Consider the following 12,729-nt stretch of genomic DNA (forward strand, 5'->3'; position numbering starts at 1 on the left):
ATTGTTCTCACAAGGCTCATGGGTCCCCCATTTGAACCTCTGCATAAATGCGAACTACAGTTCCTTACATGGAAAGTAGCGTTCCTTATTGCTATCACATTCCTTAGAAGGGTAAGTGAGATCCAGGCTTTAACCATACAAGAACCATTCCTACAGCTACACCGTAACAAAGTGGTTCTTAGAACAAATCCTAAATTCCTACCAAAAGTCATTTCTCCGTTCCATCTTAACCAATCAGTCGAGCTACCAGTGTTCTTCCCAAATCCAGACTCTGTAGCTGAAAGAGCTCTTCATACCTTAGACGTTAAAAGAGCCCTGCTTTATTACATTGATAGAACCAAATCTTTTCGCAAAACCAAACAATTGTTTGTTGCTTTCTTTCCACCACATAAAGGCAACCCCATTTCCAAATCTTGAATAGCCAGGTGGATAGTTAAATGTATCCAAATATGCTACCACAAGGCTAAACGCACTCTAACAGTTCCCCCTAGAGCGCATTCCACACGCAATATAGGGGCTTCCATGGCATTCTTAGGAAACATTCCCTTAGAAGATATTTGTAAGGCAGCCACATGGTCTACAACACACACCTTCACTAAACACTACTGTGTTGACGTGCAAGCGAAACAACAAGCTTCTGTGGGTCAGGCTGTCCTTAAAACTTTATTCCAAACTGCTGCAACTGATACAGGTGACCACCGCTAGGGGAGACACTGCTATATAGTCTATCCTAAGTGTGTGATCTGCAGCTCATATGCCTCGAACGGAATATGCTACTTACCAGTATGCATCTGTTCTTGGCATGTAGAGCTGCAGAGCCACACACGCCCACCCACCTCCCCGGGACCTGTATCTGTTCCAGCATCGTCTTACTTAGACATTACACATGGACATCCTTTCTTTATTTTTACAAACTCCATAATTTCCCATCATGGCGAAAAACAATCTGAGGATGGAGTGGATGACCATGCGCACTGTAGTCCAAGGGAGGAGTCACCTATCTCGTGACCAAAGACTTCTTCCGAAGACAACAACAACCTGCAAGCATCCGAGCCCAACACCAGATGGCGATCTACTATCCTAAGTGTGTGGCTCTGCAGCTCTACATGCCAAGAACAGATGCATACTGGTAAGTAGCATATCCCTTATGAGTTATATATAGTGCTGGCTAGACCCGTAGGTATCAGAGCACTTTACATTAAGCTACACAGTGTTACAGAGAATGAAACCAAATACACATTACGTCAAAAATTAAGCAACACATTGGGAGAGGAAAGAAAGGTGAGACAAATAAAGAGGAGGGGGGAAGGGTAAGTGTGAAGGGGATGAGGGAAAAGACGGCAGGAGAGGGGAAAAGACGTCAGGAGAGACAAAAAGACGGCAGGAGAGACGAAAAGGAAGTCTGCCCAAAGACCGACTGGGTAGGTGACGTCCGAGGAAGGAATCCACAGCCCATCACCCCAATAGCTAAACAGGTAGCTCCATCGGGTGTCAGTCAGATAGCTAGGTCTCAACTGACGAGGGAAAGTTCACAGAAGAAAGTCCAGAGGATAGACAGGGTGGGAACTATGAGCAAGGTGAGGGCAAAAGTCAATTGCAGGAAGGAGCAGAAGAGTAAAGAGGAGGGGGGTAGGGGGTATGGTGAAGAGGGGAAGGGAGAAAAGTCCAGTAGAGACACGCAGGAGAGTTTGCCCAAAGACCGGCTGGGTAGGTGATGGTCAAGGAGGGAAATCCATAGCCCATCTCCCCTTTAGCTTGCGAGGTAGCTCCACCGGGCGTCAGTCAAATTGTCTAGGTCTCAGCTGCCAATGGACAGATCTCCGAGTCAAGTGAGGGTGTGCAGGAGCAGGGTCGGGTGAGGGCTGATCCAGAACAGGACGATGACCAATGATTTTAGATCAGGAGGGATACTTGATCCTGTGGAATGTCCCACCAGCTCAGTTTAGGAGTGCCCCGGTACCTCAGGAGTCCCCCGCGGCGGTAGTCAGGACTGGCCCCAGTCGCCATCTTGGGGACAGGCAACTGCAGCAAACTCCACCTCCGTGTGAGATGTAAGCATTGTTGATCCTTTGGTGCCCTTTCCTTGGCCTGGGATGCTATTCTTGTGGCGTTTGTTATCTTTTTATATCAGATAGGAGCTCCCCCATCACGGAGGGTAGAGTTGAAAGTTTGTCAACGATGGTGAAACAGGTGCAGCATGGCTGCATAGCTGGATTATTTGTGTTTCTGCTTGAGCCCTCTTAATCGTGTTATTCATGTCAGATAGTTTAGTGTAGATGTGCGAGACATATATTGCCAGGAAATTGAGAAGAGATAATTGAATGTATATTTTATCTGAGCGGTACTGCATTACTTGTATGGAAAGTTGCAAAGTATTTAATAGAGATGACCATACATTTTCTGTGCCTGTTGGCTTTTCCTCTGCGTTCGTGATTTGGTGGGTTTTATTGTCATCCTCCTGAGGGGAGTCAGGGGAGTATGAGGCTTCCAGCCTTTCCCATTCTTCCGTTGTAGGATATATGATATGATAATATTTCGCCTTTTGCAGCTTTCACAGCTTCGGTGTCTGCCTTCTCTGAGCCACTATCCGTTTTATGGAGATGGTTCGTTGCCTGGGGCCTAGCTGTGTCCAGGGCTGTCGCACTGGCAAACACGGTCCTTCCCAGTTGGCTGACGGGCCGCTACTTGGGGGAGCTTTTGTTCTCCTTGCAGTTGATGTTGTAGATGTTGTTGTAAACGTGTGAGACATCATTACAGGGGTCATATTGGACTTTGAGTTTTTACATGGCAGGGTTATCATTCTTGGTTCAAGCGATGCCTCTGGAGCACCAGGGGCCTCCTCATACTTGGAAATAGTGCCGTTGTGGTCAGTGTTTGATGTAGATGTGATTGCCGCAGGTGTCTCTGAGTGAAGTGCAGTACGTTTGTGTTATCTGTTGCCGAGTCGTAGCTTTCCTTTTTGTGTGCTATGGTTCCTTGATGGCGGCCTATGCCACAAGCTTCTTGGTCCGCGCTTCCAATGCCGTTGATTACCAGCATTGGCATATCAAGTGCAGCTTTTGGTTGTTCTAAAACTTCTGGGTGCAGTGGAGAGGGGAGGTCTTTGATATTTGAGCATAGTACTACCCCCGCATCCTTCTCAAAAGAACCTTTTGTGTAATTCTTTGGTTGGCAGTGAGTTCTTGTTTTGGTAGTTGAGATGGAGTCTACCGCCACTAAGGCCGAGTGGTGCAGTGAAACGTGCTCTGCCATTACTGAATTTTCCTTGCCAGATTTACTGAGTCCTTCACACTTCCTTTTCCTTTTGTTGGTCTTTGTTGTAGCCGTTCGCCTTTCCATCCTATACCTCCTATTTTACCTGTAGGCTTGAGTCAATTGCCCTTCCTAAGAATCAGCCAGACATCTGGTCATCTCGCTCCTGACTCCGTGCAAGGTGCGGGATGTGTTTATCAGACTCAGCAGGCTGGTGAGTCAGTATGTCTCTGTTAGCTGGAGTGAGTAGTGGCTTTTTGGGCCTGCAAGTCAGGGTGAGTGGGCCCCCAGTGGGACAAGCTGCACTGGCCTATCACCGGCCGCCTCCGCCCCAACAGGATTGCCCCCCTCCCAGCTCTAGCCTCCCCCACCGGCCTCTGCTGCTTCTGTAAGAGCTGTGGCTGGCAGACCGTATCAGGGTGGGGGGAGGAGGAGGTGGCGGCCAACTCAACCTTAAGGTGAGCTGTGAACTGAGTGCAGCAAGCTGTGGCTGAGTGCTGGCAGTACAAGATCAGCAGATGAGGTGAGGAGTGTTTATTGGCTGCTGGCTCTTGGCTCTGACCAGAGCGGTGCTGTGCAGTGCAGGAAGGGCAGGAAGTGTAGTGGGGTGTAAGCAGGTGGGCCACCCTCTGGTCTCCCAACCGCTTACCTCCTCCTTCAGGAATAACCGTCTCCAGCTCTGCCTCTGCTGTGGAGACGCGGAGTGTTGGTTCGTCTGCTGATTTTGTTGTTGTTGCTGTGGCGGGCTGAGCGGCTGGTCGGACAGTAAGCAGATGAGACCTGAGACCCGCGGATCACAGGCCCTCTAGTCCCCTTGTTGCCCCGCAGCGTGATGGTCCTCCACGGCCAGTCACAGCAGCAGATTTCTCACGTTCTGAGTCCTTGACCCCGACCTGTGGAGGTGCGAGCATCAGAGTTCTGCAACAAGAGACTGTAAATGGGTGGCCTGAGGTGCAGATGAGCGTGCACTCCTGAATTCCAAGAAGGGAGGCTGTGACATTTCTGGCCTGCTGGGTAGGACTGAATTGATTAATCTTAACAAGGTGTGAGGGTTTTCAATGTGTGCAGAGCTTTCCATGTGGTGCAGCAAATTTAAGTGCATTTTTTATTTTGATTGGTTCCCAGTGAAATTGTCAGAGTGAGTGAGATTTGGTTCTGACATGAAAACCTAGCTACTAGTCTCGCTGTAATAGGGACAAGTCCCAGACCACTGAAAGCATGTGATCATCAGACCCCTGCTGAAATAGCCTTACTTAGATCCTGACAAGGCAGATGACTACAGGCCTATATCTCTGCTCCCAGGTGGGTCAGTAAGATCAAAGAAAAACTGGTCAATGGTTATTTGACCAATTTTTTTGCAAATTCATAACCTTCTACATCAGACCCAAACTGGTTTCTGTCCCGGATATAGAACTGAGATGGCTCTCTTACTGGCCCCAGAATACCTCAGGAAAACATCATGGTGGCTGTGCTGCACTCATCCTACTTAATTTGAGCGCAGCCTTCGACACTGTATCCCACGATATGTTTCGCTATAGGCTAGAGTTGCTGGGCATCACTGCCAGAGTCCTGCTGAGACTTCCAAGAACGCAAACTGCAACTCCGGCCCTGATCAGCCTTCATTGGCTACCAGTAAGGAAAAGAGCTGAATTTAAAACACTCTCATTGTACAAAACTTAAAATATGCCCAGAGACCATACATCCTTAGTCACCTCCTCGTCCTGCATAACAAAGTACGAGATTTAAGGTCGAACAATCACTTTCTTCTGGCCACCCCCAGAATCAAAAGGGCTAAAAGTGGAGGGCTGTTGCCTGTCTAGCATCCAAGCTCTGGAATTCCGTCTTTGTTCACCTAAGAGCTAATGTCAATTCGCACAGTTTCAACAGTCAACTAAAGACCCATCTGTTTGCAAAACCAGTGTATTATGTCTCTCACGGCTCCTGTTACCACTGGGAAGCCTGTTTCTGGTAGCCTTGCGCTCTTTAAGCATTTGTAACATAACATACTGCCTTTTGTGGCAGTGTGCGTAGGTCAGTGCCTTTTGAGGGCCTGATAAGAGAGAACTACAATAATTCAGCGGAAACAACACAAGGGCTTTTTTGGCAGTTCTAAATTGGCCTATAATGTCACAATCTTCAGTTTGCCCTGTTTGGCGAGCCTTGAAAGGCTCAGGAGGTTGTTGCATGGCACAAGCCTCAGTTTGTCCTGTTTGGGGTGCCTTGCAAGGTTCAGGAGTTTGTTGCATGGCACAAGCCTCAGTTTGCCCTGTTTGGGGTGCCTTGCAAGGTTCAGGAGTTTGTTGCATGGCACAAGCTTCAGTAAATCCAGATTCCACTGATGTCAACTGCAGCGTAGTTTCCGATGCATGCGAGACCGGAGCACCGTTGTTAAACACTGCTGCAAGGTCTTTTCTTAGGTCGTCCAATAATTATAAATTTGTTGTGTCTTTAAAATGCAACCAATTCGAAAGCAACCATTTTCTGATGGTGCTGAGGCCATAGGCTGGGGTTTTTGATGCAAGTTCATGTGGATCGGGAAACGTCCTTTAGGGCGAAGCCGGAATCGCGCTGTGCCTTCACAGTGCCGTCATTGGAACAAACGCGTCTTTAGCACACATTCATTCAGCACGCAAGTAGTTACAATGACATGCTTTAGGGGGGCCCATTGGTGGAATGGTGTTGGAGTTAAAGTCCAACCCCTTTATTTTTTATTTATTTATTTGAGCTTATAACGCGCAACAGCTACCCACAGTGGGTTTCCCGGCGCGAAGGGATAGACTCAAGAAGAAAAAGCAGACCACCTAAAAGGCAACATCAGAAAACAACTAGGGCGGCGGCAGATCAATTAAAAAGCAAAGTCTTCAACCTTTTTCTAAAGATGAAAAAATTATTTTCTGATTTCAAGGTGATAGGTAAGGCATTCCAATATTTGGGGGCAAGATGGGAAAAAGCTCGTCCTCCCATTTTTACAAGCTTAAAACGGGGAATGACGAAATCACAGTTAGCAGAAGATCTAAGAGTGCGATTCGGCTTATACAGTTGGACTAGGTATTGCAAATATTTAGGGGCTGAACCCTGCTTAATTTTAAAGAGATAACAAATAGCCTTGAAATTAATGCGGCTAGGGATCCGGAGCCAGTGGAGGTCACGCAGAGCTTTAGTGGCTGAAAGTCTCCTAGGGATGTTACAAAGAAGACGAGCAGCTGAGTTTTGAACCACTTGAAGTTTATTTATAGTGGCCGCATCGGCACCAAGATAAAGGACGTTTCCGTAGTCCAGGCGAGAGGTTACTAACGCCTGGACAACGGTTCTCCTAGTGGCTAGGGGCAGCATCCATAGAATTTTCTGAAGCCACCGCAGAGTGGTAAAGCAGATGGCGGCCACCTGAGTGGCCTGCTGCCTCATGGAGAGTTTATCGTCAATGAGAAAGCCGAGATTACGGGCCACAGGGGAAGGTTGAGGGAGCGTTCCCATCTCGCTAGGCCAATGTTGTGGGCCCCATAGGTCTTTCTGCTTCCCAAAAATAAGGATTTCAGTTTTGTCACCGTTTAACTTGAGAAGATGCCTCTGCATCCACTCAGCTATACGTGACAACCCAATTTTCAGAACCGAAGCATCATTACTCTCACTGCTGGAGAGGGAGAAAACAATTTGAGTATCGTCGGCATATGAAAAAATTGTCAGCCCAGCATCTTCTGCAATAGAGGCCAAAGGTCTCATATAGATGTTGAACAATAAAGGGCTGAGTATAGACCCCTGAGGGACACCATATGCCGATGGATAAGTGGAGGAAGTGGCTTTCGTGGAGAAGACTTGGAAAGTGCGTTCACTTAAAAAGGAAGCAATCCAAGTCAAAGCCGGACCGTCCAGTCCCAGGGATCGAAGAGAGTTCAAAAGAGTAGAATGGGACACGGTGTCGAATGCCGCACTTAAGTCCAAAAGGATTAGTGCAGATGTTTCCCCGTGGTCGACACCGTGTCGTAAACTCTCAGTTACCCCGAGAAGGGCGGTCTCAGTAGAATGGTGAGCACGAAAGCCAGACTGGGATGGATGCAAAAATCCAGAAGATTCCACTAAATTGTATAGTTGAGTGTTAACATGCCTCTCCAGCACTTTAGAGAGTACAGGTAGTAAAGATATTAGTCTGAAATTGGCAAGATTGGACGCATCCGCTCCAGCTTTTTTCAGGAGGGGGACAACCATTGCGTGCTTCCAATCCTGTAACACCTGGGATTCAAGTAATGAGGCATTTAGAAGTCTCATTAGAACTCTCCGCGGTTCAAGATCCAGTAATTTAAGAATTTTAACTGGTACAGGGTCACGTGGCGGGCCAGATTTTATACTGTTTAAGCAGATAGAAAACGAGATATCATCGAATAGTTGCCAATGTGTCATCTTCACAGGGGAAAGCAATTCGATCCCTACAGCCTGTGTAGAACCAGGTTCTTCAGTATTCAAGGAAGGGCTCATGGAGTCATATATACGTTTGACCTTTGTAATAAAAAATTCCGCAATGGAATTACACTGGGCCTCCTCTAAAGGTCGAGGTGTTGGAATGGTATCCACTCCTGTCAATTTTTTGACTACAGAAAAAAGAGTGCGAGGGCAGTTCTGTGCTTGTCTTACAGTGTTTGAAATGTAAATAGCTCTAGCAGTTTTACATTTTAGATGGTATTCTTTTAGAGCCTCGTTGTAAATAGTTTTCTGTACAACAGAATAAGAGTACCTCCATTTACGTTCTAAAGCCTTGCATTTAGTACGTAATGTCTTCAGATCAAGGCACAGGGGGGCGATGAGACCTGGGATGTTTAGACGTGAGCGGGAGAAGAATGTTAACAGCATTAGTGAGCCAGTAGGAGACAGCAGTATTCATCTCCACAACCGAGCTCTCGCACTCCTCAGGACAAGTTGTTGAAAGATGTTGATTAAACTTGTTAATGTCAAGTTTACCCCAACGATAAAAAGGTGCGCCCATATCCAAGATTCTGTGTTCAAAGTTCTTAGTATATATTAAAGAAAAATGAACAGCAAAATGATCAGACCATTCCAGAGGACGAGCTCTCAGAGAGCAGTCAAAAGCAAGATTGAATAAAATAGGATCCAATTGATGACCAGCAGAGTGGGTGGGGCCAGTATTAAGCAAAGAGAGGTTGAAAGCCTCCAAATCAGACAAAAAACGTTTGCTATTAACACACTGAGGATCTTCAAGATGTAGATTAATGTCGCTAATGATAGAAAAATTGGCTGCCCTAAGAAGTAATGGAGCTATGATGTCAGCTAATGAGGATGTCCAAGAAAAAGCGTTCCCAGGAGGACAATATATCAAAAGACCAGATAACGTGAGTTGGGGATTAATAGTTAATTTAAAATGTGCGGTCTCACTACCAGACATAGGAAAAGCTACAAACTTGCATGTATATGAAGCCTTGAAAATAATGGCGATCCCTCCCCCTTTTCCGGTATTGCTATCCCATCGTACTATTGCATAGTTGTTCGGCACAGCAACGGCAATATCAGGGCCAGAACAATCCTGAAGCCACGTTTCGGTAAGAAACAAAGCGTCAGGCTGCTCATCTACAATAAAGTCATGAATATAATACTTATGTTTAGGGAGGGATCGGCAATTGATACTCCAGAACTGGAGTGAAGGGCAAATAGAATGAGTATTCCGTCTCCGACGTTTACCCCAGAAACGACCGCATTGTGTAGCTTTACACTTAGGCATATTACTAGGAACAAAGCCACAGCCAACACATTCAAACCCATGTCTCGGGAGAGAACATACAGTGCAGTTACTATGCCGAATAATTCGTAAAGATTCCAAGGCCTCACCTGAGTATAGAACTCTGTCACCGGAGCTACTTGAAAGAGTCATGGCCCCTGGGCCCGATCTGGCACGGACGGGCACAGACGGGCTGAACTCTGGCGTAACTCCGGCGGGAGGCCAGCGATCCGCTGCGCGTGTCCGCTGCGCGTGAACGTGGCCCCCTTAAGTATATGTCTGGCGTCCTTGTGACGTCAGACCAACAAGCAAAAAGTGGCGCTGTGAAGCATCAGACTCACCCAAGATGGCCGCTAAAAAATACCACTGCCAGGACAAGGGCCCGCCAAATGCGGTGAAAATACAGTTTTATAGTGCAAGTGAGGGCGGTTCTAAAAGCAGGGGCAAACAACTAAGGAACAAATAAAATATCACAACAGGTAAGTTAAAAGCGCGATTAGCGCGGAGATTGCAGCATTTAAGTATCGAAGGCGCAGCACGCACTAAGCTAGTGGGCTTCAGGTGCAACCAAAAGAAGTGGTCCTTCCATACTCTTGCTCAGACTGGAGTTGGAATAGCAAATTAAATATTCCAAAGTCCAGCAATCCCATAGGGCAAGTCGTTATGAGCAAATGCATGCTAAATATTCGCTCGTTCTAATGACTGCGTTCAGAAGGCATGCGTGCTGAACGCATGCGGAATACCGTCATACATTCATATGGATCATTGCTGGGACAGGTAATGGGGAAGGGGGTGTTGTGTGTCTGTCTCCGCTGTTATATTGCGCTCGCCTCCTCTTCCATTCAGTGAGCCTCAGATAGTCCTGATGGGTTACAGACAGCGTTGTCTCTGACTGGTGTTCATAGTGGACTGAAAAACACATTTGGGGTCTGGACGTCGTGGTATTCTGGTATTTACAAAATCATGCGTATGGATCTTCCTGGTCTCTGATTGACTTGCATGCTATCGGAATGACAGTATTGTTGCAGATCAAGAGGTTTTGTTACTCGTTTAGGTTACAGGGGATTATCAACTGATGTGTCCTGGAAGAACGGCTTTTCAGTCCTCGAAAGTGGCTTAAGGCAGTAGCTAAGTAGTGATGAGCAGAAGGATGTCCCTTATCTTATTTGCAGCTACAAGCAGGAACAGCTGCTAAGATTGTCTGAAGTTCCAGCTAACGCCGTGAACTACAGAACGGCATCAAGCTGCTGGTGAACGAACGAAGAGCAAATCTAAGGAGTACCTTAAAAGAAGTCGCTGATATGGAAGTGGCTTCTAGTTGGTGCTTCACTTGCCAGAGGTTTCTTTTACGAAGTCATTTATCGTTCTTTACTAATAACCATGACCTTAATTATTTTAAATGCAACATGATTAAATAACTGTCCTAAATATATCCTTTAGTCTAACCTTATTCCTTGTTTTTCTAAATTAATGACATTTAGTGAAAAGAAACTCCTTCAATTTTCTTTTCCATAGAAATAAGTTCCTCCTCAAGTGCCCTTATCGGCCCTCGTTCAGGAAGCATGGGGTGTGCAGGGGCTGCTGGGCCCTAACCATGGTGTTAGCAAGGGCTAGTAGTCAAATGCTTCTCAGTGAGGTTAATGTTGGGTTACCCCCCTGAACCCCTGCAGTGCAATAAGACAATGTCCAGTGCAGCGCTTCTCTTTGTATGAACAACACGTACATTATTACACCGATAACTCCAATTCTACTATACATACAGTAACACAAAGATACCCAATTTAAGGGTGTGAGACTTACTGCTTCCAGGGTCCTTTTATGTCCCTTTTGCCCCCCTGTTCCCCCGCGGTATACCCCTCCCAGATCCAGAGTTCGATGTACAGCATACACGTGCAGCTCCTAATCCTCCCCATTTGGTCTTTGCACGTAGTTTCTCGGCCTAGGCCCTTTTAATATCTCACCCGTTTGTTGGACCAACACCGGTTTGTGTTTGGCCCTCCTGCAGCAGCGGGACCTCACCCGTAGCAGGAAGCTTTCAAGCAGGCATTGGCAGTCTACAAGGGAGCTGAGCAGCAGCATGCCGCACAGTGCAGCTTACTTTGGCAAATACTGGGCGCTTCTTCTTGAGCACGACAACAACATGCCCTCTGTGATTCTTTTTTGTCACGGTGGTCATTGGGTGCTATCTTTGGTATTCAGTGCCTCGAGGTGCGGTCCTCGATTCAGCATGAGGAACCTCGGGGTAGTTCTCTGATCACTTGGGCTTCAGGACTGGTCCTGGCACAGAAGCAGACGGCAGTGCCTCGAAGTGCAATCCTCGGGGTAGTTCTCTGATCACTTGGGCTTCAGGACTGGTCCTGGCACAGAAGCAGACGGCAGTGCCTCGAGGTGCGGTCCTCGGGGTAGTTCTCTGATCACTTGGGCTTCAGGTCTGGTCCTGGCACAGAAGCAGATGGCAGTGCCTTGAGGTGCGGTCCTCGGGGTAGTTCTCTGATCACTTGGGCTTCAGGTCTGGTCCTGGCACAGAAGCAGACGGCAGTGCCTCGAGGTGCGGTCCTCGTGGTGGTTCTCTGATCACTTGGGCTTCAGGACTGGTCCTGGCACAGAAGCAGACGGCAGTGCCTCGAAGTGCGGTCCTCGGGGTAGTTCTCTGATCTCTTGGGCTTCAGGACTGGTCCTGGCACAGAAGCAGACGGCAGTGCCTCGAGGTACGGTCCTCGTGGTAGTTCTCTGATCACTTGGGCTTCAGGACTGGTTCTGGCACAGAAGCAGACGGCAGTGCCTCGAGGTGCGGTCCTCGTGGTGGTTATCTGATCACTTGGGCTTCAGGACTGGTCCTGGCACAGAAGCAGACGGCAGTGCCTCGAGGTGCGGTCCTCGGGGTAGTTCTCTGATCACTTGGGCTTCAGGACTGGTCCTGGCACAGAAGCAGACGGCAGTGCTGCAGTCGACTCACGCCGTCCACTTGCGGGGCACAGAGGCCGCCAGCAGGCGCTTATCCCTGCTTCAGTTAAGCCTACCACTTGGGCACACAGCTCCATGTGCTATGGTTGCTGCGATGGGGATGAATGATGATCGCAGAACCCCGATCCCTTCAGCGTAGCTGCTTGGCGAACTTCTGACAGACGAATCCGACGCCAAGGTCTGCTCTGGAAGTTGCTTCCACAATCCGCTCCTCCTGCAGGGTTGGTACTTCCTACCCTTGTTCATAGCAGGATGTGTTGGCAACCAGAATACTCCAGAAATGTCTTCCATAGATTGGACCCCAGGTAATATTTATTTGCCTCAAGGCGGGGGGGGGGGAGGGCTGCTGACTAATCCCTGAGTACTGTGGCAAGTACCCTCCCTCGGCAGAAAAGATGACAAGAACGAAGACGGGTAGGTCTTTTGCTCCCATCTTTATACTGATCTTCCAGATGAAGGCAATGTATTCCATGTCTGCTGCCTTGGAACCGGTGTGGGTCGTTCCCTTTTTGTGTCCTGGCCAGGTTACCTTTCAGATGTGGCCTTTGCAATGATGCTTTGCAGTCTGTGCCTGGAATACCACCCGCAGAAGTACTAAAAGGTGTGAGCAGGCTTCACCCAGCTATTTACAAATGTACAACCCCGCCTGACGGAGAACAGGAGAAGAGACCAGAATCTGTGCCCCTTCCCTAGCAACATATGCTGTGGGCCTCACCCTGCACCCTCTGGCAGCTGTAGTCAGAGTCCTTTACAGCCCACTGTATCAGGAAGGGCCCTGGCATTTTTAACGA

At 48.0% G+C, this 12,729-nt stretch overlaps 1 protein-coding gene across 1 annotated transcript in view; it reads left to right on the top strand.

The window, feature by feature from the left end:
* The window catches only part of ACP2 (acid phosphatase 2, lysosomal), a 131,496-nt gene that overhangs the window by 73,484 nt on the left and 45,283 nt on the right, over positions 1-12,729 (top strand). The window lies entirely within an intron of this gene.

Source organism: Triturus cristatus, chromosome 3_1 (assembly GCF_964204655.1).
Source record: "Triturus cristatus chromosome 3_1, aTriCri1.1, whole genome shotgun sequence".
NCBI lineage: Eukaryota > Metazoa > Chordata > Amphibia > Caudata > Salamandridae > Triturus > Triturus cristatus.